The sequence below is a fragment of the Xyrauchen texanus genome, chromosome 24, assembly GCF_025860055.1.
Source record: "Xyrauchen texanus isolate HMW12.3.18 chromosome 24, RBS_HiC_50CHRs, whole genome shotgun sequence".
NCBI classification, from domain to species: Eukaryota; Metazoa; Chordata; class Actinopteri; order Cypriniformes; family Catostomidae; genus Xyrauchen; species Xyrauchen texanus.
In genome coordinates this window covers 3,657,379-3,669,751 of record NC_068299.1, presented here as the reverse complement: position 1 = coordinate 3,669,751, position 12,373 = coordinate 3,657,379, and the positions used below count along the sequence as shown (strand labels likewise).

Sequence of the window (12,373 nt, the reverse complement as noted above, 5' to 3'; positions counted from 1 at the left end):
TTTCGCTCATGGAGATCCCCTAAAAAAAAAAAATATATATATATATTTTCTTCCCGTGTTCACATACCCTCGACGTCATTATATTCGACTATCGTGGGTGCTGAGGCACGGCAGTATTCAGTGATGCCGCCGGTCAAAGAGACGCTTGCGGGCTATCTCTCGCCGGGCTCGGCATCGTCACTTAAGAAGCCCTCTTTCCCCTCAAAGCCTTGTAGGACAACCTCCACTTTAGTGGGAAGGGCTTATTAAGCAGCAGGTCAGGCTGGTGCTGCTCTGCACACTATGCTGCTCTGCACGCTATGCTGCTCCTCCCAGGGATTGGTGACAGTCTCGCCGCCCTCGAAGCCCCTCCATTCCCGCAACCTCTTGGTGTTTCGGGTTGCAGAGGCTTCCGTCAAAATTGGGTGTTTTCGCTGTTCCTGTATGTTATTCAGGACGCGAAACACCCGACAACCCCTCAACAGGAAGTGTTAAAATATAATACCCACCTCATAGATCCCGGCAGCGTGGAAACTTCTGCCGGATGAATTCTTTTCTGTGGGTCTTATAAGGGCGTCAGGATTTAATTCACTCGCCGTTTTTTCCGTGCTTCAACAGTATGTTCTCACTACTGTGAACCGGATTTCTTTTTTATGTAAAAAGAAAAATCAATCTCCTGGTTAAAGGGGCCACGGTGTGTGTTCCCCTTCCAGAGAGAGAGAGTTAGGCTATTACACTAAATACTTCCCGTTTCCCATGGAGGGTGAGGGGTGGCGTCTGGCTTAGATCTTAAAGCTTGAACTACCCGTGGGTGTTCAAGTCCAAGATGATGCCTGTTAAGACGATCGTGTCTCAAGCCCTACAACTCGTTTGGCTGGTCACCATCGATCTTATGACGCACTTCTATGCTTCATTTAGAAGTTCTGCCACAACATGGAAAGTTCCTGAGGTTCACTTCCGGGGGCAAAGTCTTCCAGGGTCAGGTTCTTTCTCTCAGCCTAGCCCTTTTTACCCGCACATTCACAATGCATGATGTAGCGCTGGCTCCTTGTGACTCCGGGGCATCTGCATTCTGAATTATGTAGACGACTGGCTGATCCTAGCGCAGTTCCAGGAACTGGCAGTTCAGCACAGGGACATCGTCTCAGCTCATCTGTTTCTCTGGGGTTGAGGCTCAACGCCAAGAAGAGCGTCCTCTCTCCCACTCAGAACACTGTCTATCGGGGCATCGTATGGAGTTCAACCTCAATGCGGGCACAACTGTCTCCCGCTAGTATTGAGTCCATTTAGATCACCCTGAGCAAAGTCAGGCTAGGGCAAGGTTGCACTGTTATCAGTATCAATGATTTCCAGGTCTCGGGCGAAGGCGTCCACAGTGATCCCTCTGGACCTTCTGCTCATGAGACTGTTTTTGTTGTGACCAAAAGCCAGGGGATTTCTTCCAAGGGCCAAAACCCCTAGGCTAAATAGGGTTACGCGCCTCAGGCTTCGTTCCCTTTCTATGTGGTTCAGACCCCGGTTTTCTGCCTTGGGTCCCACTCTTGGTGCGTCTTGTTGTCGCAGGCTGCTAACGACAGACGCCTCCCTGATGGGCGGGGTAGCGGCCTTAACTGGTCGTCCAGCTTAAGGGGATAGGAGAGTCGTCAGCTCGGTTGTCACAGTCACTGTCTCGGGTTGATGGCTGTATTTCTGGCCCTGAAATACCTCCTCCTGAGGCTGCCATGTCTTGGTGCGGGTGGACAATGCAGCGGTAGCCTCTTAAAAAAATCATCAAGGAGACCCACGTTCTTGTCAGCTGTATTTCTGACACGTTGGGTTCTCCTTAGGGCCCAGGGCAAGCTCCTGTCACTCAGGCAGTTATATCCCTGGATGCCTGTATATGGGAGCAGATTTACGGTCCAGACAGAAAATACCAACGGAGGAGTTAAGAACTCCACCCTAAGGTAGTAGTTGCCCAGAGTTCACCAGCAAGGGTTTTTGCCTCTTACTGATAGCACCAGCTGGCCGAACAGGGCTTGGGTCTCGGAGCTAATCTCTTCCCTCGACGGCTCGCCTTTGGTGGTGCCGAACAGGAAGGATCTTCTGTCTCAGGCACAGGGCAATATTTCATCCCTGCCCCAAATTGTGGAATCTTTCATGTTTGGCCCCTAAGGGTACCAACTGAGGGACACAGGGCTCTCTCCTGAGGTTATCGAGACCTTTTTAAATGCCGGGCTTTTTCCACTTGTAACAAGTTTGGGTGAGATCTTAGGGCAGAAGAGGACCTCTTCGCCTCTATGAATAGTGCAATGTCTCCTCGACTTCTCCCTGAAATCACCCAGCCCCCTTGGGTCTGGACGTTAAAACACATACATGACCCAGAATGCGTCTGTATGCGTTTCTTTCCCGGTTTCTCTGCTCCCGGAGTCTTGGCAATGTTCACCAGCAAGGGTCTTGCCTCCTATTAATGGCGCTGCGCTGGCTGAACAGGAAATGGTTTTCGGAGTTAATATCTCTCCTCGACGGTTCAGCCTTTGGCGAATTCTGATCAGGTAAGACCTTCTTTCTCAGGCTCAGGGGGCATATTCATCCCCGGCCCGAATTGTGAAACCTTTCATGCTTGGCCCCTGTAGGGTACCAACTGAGGTTCACAGGGCTTTCTCCTGAAGTTATCGAGACCATTGCAAGTGCTAGGGCTCCCTCCCTTGGAACTGATCTGGGTAGATTTTACAGGGCAGAAGAGGACCTCTTCGCCTCTGTTGATAGCGCAATGTCTCCTCTACTTCTCCCCGAGTCACCCAGTTCCCCCCCCTCGGGGGTGCTGTTCGTGGTGGCGCATACATGGCACCAATGCGCCTGCATGCATTTCCTTCTAATCAGTTCAAATTACAGAACCTGCTAACTGCCAGTTTGCTTCAGTTCTGGATTTTCTGTAGAAAGAACTGTCAGCGGGCACTTGCCTCGCCACTGCCAGGTTCTATTTGGCCTCCACTACGGCTTGCCACGCCTTGGTGGGCGGGGTGCCCTCTAAGAGGCATCCTTGCTAGGACCTCTTCATAGGGTAAGACCCCCCCTTTTTTAAAACCTCTAGAGTCAGCGTTTGGTAGACTTCTGACTCTCAAGATGGTTTTTCATATGGCAATTACGTCTCTAAGGAGATTTGGGTACCTACAGGCTCTGTCTCTTTTGCCGGCCTGTTTTGAGTTGCCCCAGGTAGGACCAAGAGCATTCTTTGCACCCTCACCCTGACTACCTGCCCAAGGTGCCTTTCTCGACCCTTGGCCAGTCATTCTCTAAGCCTTCTGCTCCCTGCCGTTTGTAATGCCGGAGCAGCTAAGACTACTCAGACTTTGTCCAGTCTGTGCCCTTCAGAATTATGTCCACCGCATTTGCTAGTGGCGTAAAGTCAGGGCAGCAGTTCTTCACTTTGAAGCCGCGACCGGGTTGTCACTTTGGGTGAGGGACCTACTGCCCGGGCCTACGAGGCGCGCGGTCAAGCTTCGCCAGTAGGTTTTAGGGCGCACTCTTCCAGAGGGCTCTCCTCCTCTAAAGCCTTAGCTAGAGGTCTCCCTCTGCAGCAAGTTTGTGGTGCGGCAGGTTGGTCCTCTCCAGCACATTCATTAAACTTTATAGTTTGGATGTTCTTGCCACTCTTGGCTCTTACGCCCTTGAGTTGACACCGAACAAGTTTGTGGTGCGGCAGGTTGGCACTCTCCGCACACACTAATCACATTTTATGGTTTAGATGCTTTGCTACTCTGGGCTCTTATGCCCTTGAGTCGACATCTCAGCTCATGCCTGAACAGGTTTGTGATGCGGCAGGCTGGTCCTCTCCGCTCACATTCATCAGTTTTTATGACAAGTTTGTGTTGCGATAGGGTTCTCTTCGCACACATTCATCGAACTTTGTGGGTTAGATGCTTTGCTACTCTGGGCTCTTATGCCCTTGAGTCGACATCTCGGCTCATGCCTGAACAAGTTTGTGATGCGGCAGACTGGTCCTCTCCGCACACATTCATCAAAAAATTAATGGTTTAGATGTTTATGCTACTCCGGGCTCTTATGCCCTTGAGTCGACATCTCAAGCTCATGTCTGAGACCTCTCGTGTTTTTGTGAGTACACTGCACAACCGTAGGGGTCCGGACAGCCCCAAGTGCGGCGGCATGGGTATTGCGTTCCCCTAGCGCTTAGCAGCGCAACATCGTAGTGAAGCCTTTTGTAAAGGGAACGTCTCGGGTTACATGTGTAACCCTTGTTCCCTGAAAAAGGCGGAACGAGATGTTGCGCTGCTTTGCCGCACTGGGACGTCCCCGGACTGCTCTTCAAAAAGAAGTATCTGACGACACCTGGTGACGTGTCCATTTATAGCCTGGCCGCAGGTGCATCTAATAATTACATCAGCCGAGGCTATAAATTCCGGTCAATGTTCATTGACGTGTTTCACACATTATTTCAGCTTGGCTCACAGCAAGAGCTGTTCCCCTAGCGCTTAGCAGCGCAACATCTCGTTCCGCCTTTTTCAGGGAACAAGGGTTACACATGTAACCCGAGATGTTTTCTCTTAACAGCCTTTAATCCCTTAAACAGCTGCACTCACTTTTATATGACGTTTCAGAACGCAGCTTTGGGCAAAATCACGGAATAAATCATTTTCTTTTTTTTTTCTCAATGTGCTCTCAGTCCTTGTGGTGGCGTAGTGACTCGTCTCAATTCGGGTGGCGGAGTTTCCTCCATCAATCCACGCCTCTTATCACGTGGCTTATTGAGCACGTTACCGCAGAGACATAGCATCCACGCACAACTCACCACGTGCCCCACTGAGAGTGATCCACATTATAGTGACCACGAGGAGGTTACCCCATGTGACTCTACCCTCCCTAGCAACCGGGCCAATTTGGTTGCTTAGGAGACCTGGCTGGAGTCACTCGGCCCACCCTCCAGGGGTGGTAGTCAGAGTCTTTAATCGCTGAGCTACCAAGGCCCCCCTATAAATTGGTTTCTTAAATGCATGTAAACTTGGACAAAGTGTTGACAGAAAGAAAGAAAGAAAGAAAGAAAGAAAGAAAGAAAGAAAGAAAGAAAGAAAGAAAGGAACTATGCTTCTAACCACAGGTGTAGTTCCAACCGCACAACTGTGCGATGCTGTTTGCGAATGTTCATTGGAACTACGGTTTCGAGAAACACCAAACGGTTGAACTATGTTGGTAAAGACGGAACTTGCGACTATAGTTGTCTCACGATGCTTTTGGGAAACGTACCCCTGACTGTTAGATCAGGTACATATTAAAATATTTAAAAGTTTAGACCAAGAATGTAACCAAATATTCAAGTTGGACAAGAGTTGAGCAAATGTAAAAGTTAAGGAAATCTTTTTTTATTAACTGCTAATCTGAATATTGGGGTTTAGACCCTCTGGTGCTAAAATGACAACAGCATAGGCCTGTTTCTCAGGATTCAACTGCATGACTTTATTTTGGTATAAAGGAGCTAATTTAATTTCAGCAGAAATGTCTTTAGGCTTCAGCCAGATGTGAATACAGATCTTGTGTTAGAGTCTGTGTGTGTTATGTCTGCATGCGTGTCTTCTTATGTTGTTTTCACTGGTGTCCAATGCTCATCAAAACAGTACTGATCACAACGAGCATAAAATTAAGTCCTAATTACCATAACAGTTGTCTAATATCCAGCAACCATGCTTGAAACACATTACTGCTTATAAACTAGTGTGCAAATGCATCGAAATGACTCCCTTCATAATATAGTTTGTGAGGCACAGTTTATATTATTAAAAGAATCGCCACTTGTCTATTTTCCCCTCCAAGCAATAATCTTGTAAATATTCTGTGTTTCTTGTTTATGCACTCTTGTTTGTCTGAACATGGGTATTTAAATGTGATATTGAACTATTTCAAGCAATGAACTCTAAAATAAGTAGGACAACAAGTAAAACCTTGTGACCAAGGGATTTTCTTTTCCTCAAGACTTGCTGACCAGTTCTGTCTATGACAGAACTGGTCATCTAGGGCAGTGTTTCCCAACCACTAGTGTGCTGTGAAAGATTGTAAGGTGTGCCGTGGAAAATAATCAAATCCCACAAAATAAATAAATGCATAGAAAAAAAAAATATTTCAGGGATCCAAACTCCTCACCTTTCTAAGAAATTTGCTGTTTTGAAACCATAATTAGTCACTTTTGTGATTGTGAGGAGCAACAATTAATGTGCAGAAGTGAGTGATATTTCTACGTGTAAATGGTCATCACATGACTTGAGTCAGCGCTGCAGAATACATTGAAGTCTATGAAGTGAGTGATATTTATTCGAGTAAAGGGTCATCACATGACTCGTGTCAGCGCTGCAGAATACATCGAAGTCTATGAAGTGAGTGATATTTATACGAGTAAAGGGTCATCACATGACTCACGTCAGCGCTGCAGAATACATTGAAGTCTATGAAGTGAGTGATATTTATTCGAGTAAAGGGTCATCACATGACTCGTGTTAGCGCTGCAGAATACATTGAAGTCTATGAAGTGAGTGACATTTATACGTGTAAATGGTCATCACATGACTCGTGTCAGCACTGCAGAATACATTGAAGTCTATGAAGTGAGTGATATTTATACGAGTAAAGGGTCATCACATGACTCCCGTCAGTGCTGCAGAATACATTGAAGTCTATGAAGTGAGTGATATTTATGCGTGTAAATGGTCATCACATGACTCGCGTCAGCGCTGCAGAATACATTGAAGTCTATGAAGTGAGTGATATTTATACGTGTAAATGGTCATCACATGACTCGTGTCAGCGCTGCAGAATACATTGAAGTCTATGAAGTGAGTGATGTTTATACGTGTAAATGGTCATCACATGACTCGTGTCAGCGCTGCAGAATACATTGAAGTCTATGAAGTGAGTGATGTTTATACGTGTAAATGGTCATCACATGACTCGTGTCAGCGCTGCAGAATACATTGAAGTCTATGAAGTGAGTGATGTTTATACGTGTAAATGGTCATCACATGACTCGTGTCAGCGCTGCAGAATACATTGAAGTCTATGAAGTGAGTGATATTTATACGTGTAAATGGTCATCACATGACTCGTGTCAGCGCTGCAGAATACATTGAAGTCTATGAAGTGAGTGATATTTATACGTGTAAATGGTCATCACATGACTCGTGTCAGCCTGCAGAATACATTGAAGTCTATGAAGTGAGTGATATTTATACGTGTAAATGGTCATCACATGACTCGTGTCAGCGCTGCAGAATACATTGAAGTCTATGAAGTGAGTGATATTTATACGTGTAAATGGTCATCACATGACTCGTGTCAGCGCTGCAGAATACATTGAAGTCTATGAAGTGAGTGATATTTATACGTGTAAATGGTCATCACATGACTCGTGTCAGCGCTGCAGAATACATTGAAGTCTATGAAGTGAGTGATATTTATACGTGTAAATGGTCATCACATGACTCGTGTCAGCGCTGCAGAATACATTGAAGTCTATGAAGTGAGTGATATTTATACGTGTAAATGGTCATCACATGACTCGTGTCACGCTGCAGAATACATTGAAGTCTATGAAGTGAGTGATATTTATACGTGTAAATGGTCATCACATGACTCGTGTCAGCGCTGCAGAATACATTGAAGTCTATGAAGTGAGTGATATTTATACGTGTAAATGGTCATCACATGACTCGTGTCAGCGCTGCAGAATACATTGAAGTCTATGAAGTGAGTGATATTTATACGTGTAAATGGTCATCACATGACTCGTGTCAGCGCTGCAGAATACATTGAAGTCTATGAAGTGAGTGATATTTATACGTGTAAATGGTCATCACATGACTCGTGTCAGAGCTGCAGAATACATTGAAGTCTATGAAGTGAGTGATATTTATACGAGTAAAGGGTCATCACATGACTCGCGTCAGCGCTGCAGAATACATTGAAGTCTATGAAGTGAGTGATATTTATACGTGTAAATGGTCATCACATGACTCGCGTCAGCGCTGCAGAATACATTGAAGTCTATGAAGTGAGTGATATTTATACGAGTAAAGGGTCATCACATGACTCGCGTCAGCGCTGCAGAATACATTGAAGTCTATGAAGTGAGTGATATTTATACGTGTAAATGGTCATCACATGACTCGTGTCAGAGCTGCAGAATACATTGAAGTCTATGAAGTGAGTGATATTTATACGAGTAAAGGGTCATCACATGACTCGCGTCAGCGCTGCAGAATACATTGAAGTCTATGAAGTGAGTGATATTTATACGTGTAAATGGTCATCACATGACTCGTGTCAGCGCTGCAGAATACATTGAAGTCTATGAAGTGAGTGATATTTATACGTGTAAATGGTCATCACATGACTCGTGTTAGCGCTGCAGAATACATTGAAGTCTATGAAGTGAGTGATATTTATACGTGTAAATGGTCATCACATGACTCGTGTCAGCGCTGCAGAATACATTGAAGTCTATGAAGTGAGTGATATTTATACGAGTAAAGGGTCATCACATGACTCGTGTCAGCGCTGCAGAATACATTGAAGTCTATGAAGTGAGTGATATTTATACGAGTAAAGGGTCATCACATGACTAGTGTCAGCGCTGCAGAATACATTGAAGTCTATGAAGTGAGTGATATTTATACGTGTAAATGGTCATCACATGACTCGTGTCAGCGCTGCAGAATACATTGAAGTCTATGAAGTGAGTGATATTTATACGTGTAAATGGTCATCACATGACTCGTGTCAGCGCTGCAGAATACATTGAAGTCTATGAAGTGACGAAAAACAAAGTGTTTTTCACACACACGTTTCTGCTTCACCAATAATGTCTTTGAGAGCACAAAGCAACAAGAAATATTTAAAAACTGTCCAGATATGTGAAGACACTTTGAATGTCTCATAATTTCTTTTAATTAAATATTACTTTATCGTTTAGGAATATCAGAGACACCAGTTATTAAACTAATTTAAATTCACCAGGAAAACACCGAAACATAAACGATTCCTTTTATTACTTTCTGCTATCAAAGCAACTCCAAGCTTTTACTCTCTCTTCCAAATACATGTTTTCAATGTTTATTGTGCACACCTCACGCTTTTTTACATTGCAAACTCGTAAAATCGGCAGTCTGTGACGCTTTCGTCAAATCTTGTCATATGGAGGGCGATGCGGCGCTTGACTCAACTTCAATGTGAAATGCACTTTACAATGACGAAAGAACATTATTGAAACTCAAAATGATTAATTTTTGTCTATTATTGTGGTCTTCTCTTATAAAAGTCATGCTCAGCAGTTTAAATAGGCTACTGTAAGAAAATGATCCCGTAGATCTGCTTTGTGTTTATAATTCTTATACTGAAGTCAGAAGATTTGTAGCCATGCAAGTTTTAATAAAGGAGAAGGATGTTATTGAAACACTATTATTCTATACATACTATTAGTGTTGTATTTTTGGATGAAAAATAATGCTTAGACTGAAGGAAGACTATTGATCTGCTTTGTTCTTTTAATGCTTAAACACTATAAAGTCTCTTGGTGGTGCATTTGAACACTATTGAATCGGTAATATGAGTCTCAAGCCACCTCCTTGAAGTGATCGGTTTGCTATATGATCAGTAAAAGCATGAAGTGACCAAGTGTATATACCCTTCTAGTTATATTTATGAATACCTGCAGCATTACCATGTTGTCGCCCTCAAACATGACAAAGACATCAGAATCACACTTCAGAGAAGGGATTCGGTTTCCCATCATGAAGCCCTGGGAATAATCAAGCACAGTGCATTTGTAAACGCTGCGGACAATCAGGAAATCATTCTGCACATAACTGTCTATTAAATATGAAATATCTTTGGATTGGCTGAATTATGGAGAATGTAAGTATTACTAATCATCTACTGACACACAAATCTTGGCTAGTATTAACATTGATTGTATCGGCACACATGGCACTTCTCCAGGTCGATTTTGATTTACATTAATATCAGGATGCTTATATTTGACACTGTTATATCTCAGCATTACAGGACATTAGTTCAGTCATGACAACTCCCAGAATGATTAAGCATGTAACTGTGGGTATGAAATATTGTTAGGATTCTGGTCTTGGCGGACTAGATCTGCTATGCTGCTGCTGGAGAGCAAGTACAAAGACTTGCTACTTGCTACTGCTTAAGCAGGTGGGCATGCTGCTCCACAATTAGACAAATGCAAGACATGCTGCACATTTATACATAAATACAATACCCATGTATCAGATTTAGAAAAGTGAAGCTGGGGAGGGGGAGGGTTTCAGATCAAATTCTCGCAGCGTACTGCAGTGGAACCGGCTCACTTGCAAACGGAGCAAATTGAAATGTTAGACAAAGCGAGAGTACGCAAGTTGATTGGCTACCCGATTACACCTCAAAGGATTAATCAGCTTACAACGTGCCAGCCAATTGGCTTAACTCTTTCCCCGCCAAACACGGAATTTTCCGGTTTATGAAACTTCCCGCCAAGCGGAATTTTCCGGTTTCGTGTTTTAGGTGTTATACAGTAAGGAAGACCCTCCGCATGTTTTGAAAGAGTACGCAACTCTTTGATCAAAGAAACAGACTGCGATCGTCTCAAACATGAAGAAGTGGAGTATGAGAAGCTCAAAATATCAGACATAAACATGCCTTTTTATCAGCTTTTTGTCTGAAATTTTGTTTTTTGACAAAACCTACCTCTGTTCAAGTCGCAATAAAAAAAGAACAAATGAAGATAAAATAAAATTGTTTTTTTTGCCTAAAAGCAGAGGCCCAGATCTTTATTTTGATATATAGCATCTTCATATATTCATGGAAGAAAATATTCTGCGGGCCATTAAAGTTTAGCGAAAATCGTCAAAAACCCTGGCGGTGGCTGGCAACTTTTTTTAAAAACGCTGGCGGGGAAAGAGTTAATATGAGGCATGTGAGTGAGCCGATTGGCTAACAAAACAAGTTCATTCAGAGTTTCGTGCATGAACTACTCAATTTATCATTGTATATGTGTAGGTCAGTGTAAACGTGTAAAGGGACACACACTCACCATCCCGCCAGTACACTCACGGCAGTCTTGCAGACAAGCAAGGTTCTCCCATGTGCTGTAGGCTTTCAGTCCGGCGACGAGTGCTTGCAGAGTGCGGTTGCTTTGAAGGTCCTGACCCTGACAACACGCATCATCCATCAAAACTGATGCGTATCTACACAGTGAACAAACACAGAAACAAACTGTATGTACAATGCACACTCTAAAAGACTTCTAAAAGGTTATGATTTTCACTTGGTGGACAACAAATGGGTGAAAAAGATCCCATAGACTAAAACTGAATGAGGGAACCTGAATCATATCTAGAGACGAAATTTCAGGTTTGACTTGGGCCAGTAAGTAAATATCTAGCAACCCCCCTGAACACCCTGCCAACCATTTAGCAATGCCTAAGCAACTACTCAAAACTCCCTCATAAAACCTAAGTAACGACCAGGCAACCACCAACACACTTGGGTTCGAATCCAGGGCGTGCTGAGTGACTCCAGCCAGGTCTCCTAAGCAACCAAATTGTCCCGGTTGCTAGGGTGGGTAGACTCACATGGGGTAACCTCCTTGTGGTCGCTATAATAAGTGGTTGTCGCTCTCGGTGGCACGCGTGGATGCCGTGGAGAAGGGCATGAAGCCTCCACATGCACAACGTCTCCGTGGTAACGCTCTCAACAAGCCACGTGATAAGATGCATGGATTGAAGTTCTCAGATGCGGAGGCAACTGAGATTCATCCTCCGCCACACGGATTGAGGCGAGTCACTACGCCACCACGAGGACTTAGAGTGCATTGGGAATTGGACATTCCAAATTGGGGAGAAAAGGGGAGGAAAAAAAAAAGAATAACATGCTCGTTATTTGCTACTGATAAAATCTGATTTTATTTACTTTAAATGTATTTAATAAATTTTTTAAAAAGGGCATATTTACTGTATGTATCAGTAATTCAAAATCTGAATAAAAAACATATTTCTCTCTGCATGGACTTTTACTGTACAAAATGCTTTGTATTATTTATTATTACTGAATCAATGACTTTTAACAACTTTTTTTTTTTTTTTCATTAAATGCATAGTACAGATTTATTTTTTAATTTTTTTCAAATTAGAGCCAATTCTGAGATGTGAGTGCTGATGTGTTAAATTAATATTTCTGAAGACTGAAGTGGTTTCTCAGAAGGATGCATCTGAGCTCCTTTTTTCCTTCACCTCTTCCCCTGTGGTATTTCTCAGAATGTTTTTGAAAAACTCCGAAGTGCCACTGACCTGAATTACACAGAGACCTCAAGTGGACACCAGTAGAACTACTACTAGTGTTGGCACTCTTAAAAATA

At 43.7% G+C, this 12,373-nt stretch overlaps 1 pseudogene; it reads right to left on the bottom strand.

Moving 5' to 3' along the window:
* Positions 1 to 12,373, bottom strand: part of LOC127617548 (acyl-coenzyme A oxidase-like protein) — a 71,852-nt pseudogene that overhangs the window by 42,321 nt on the left and 17,158 nt on the right.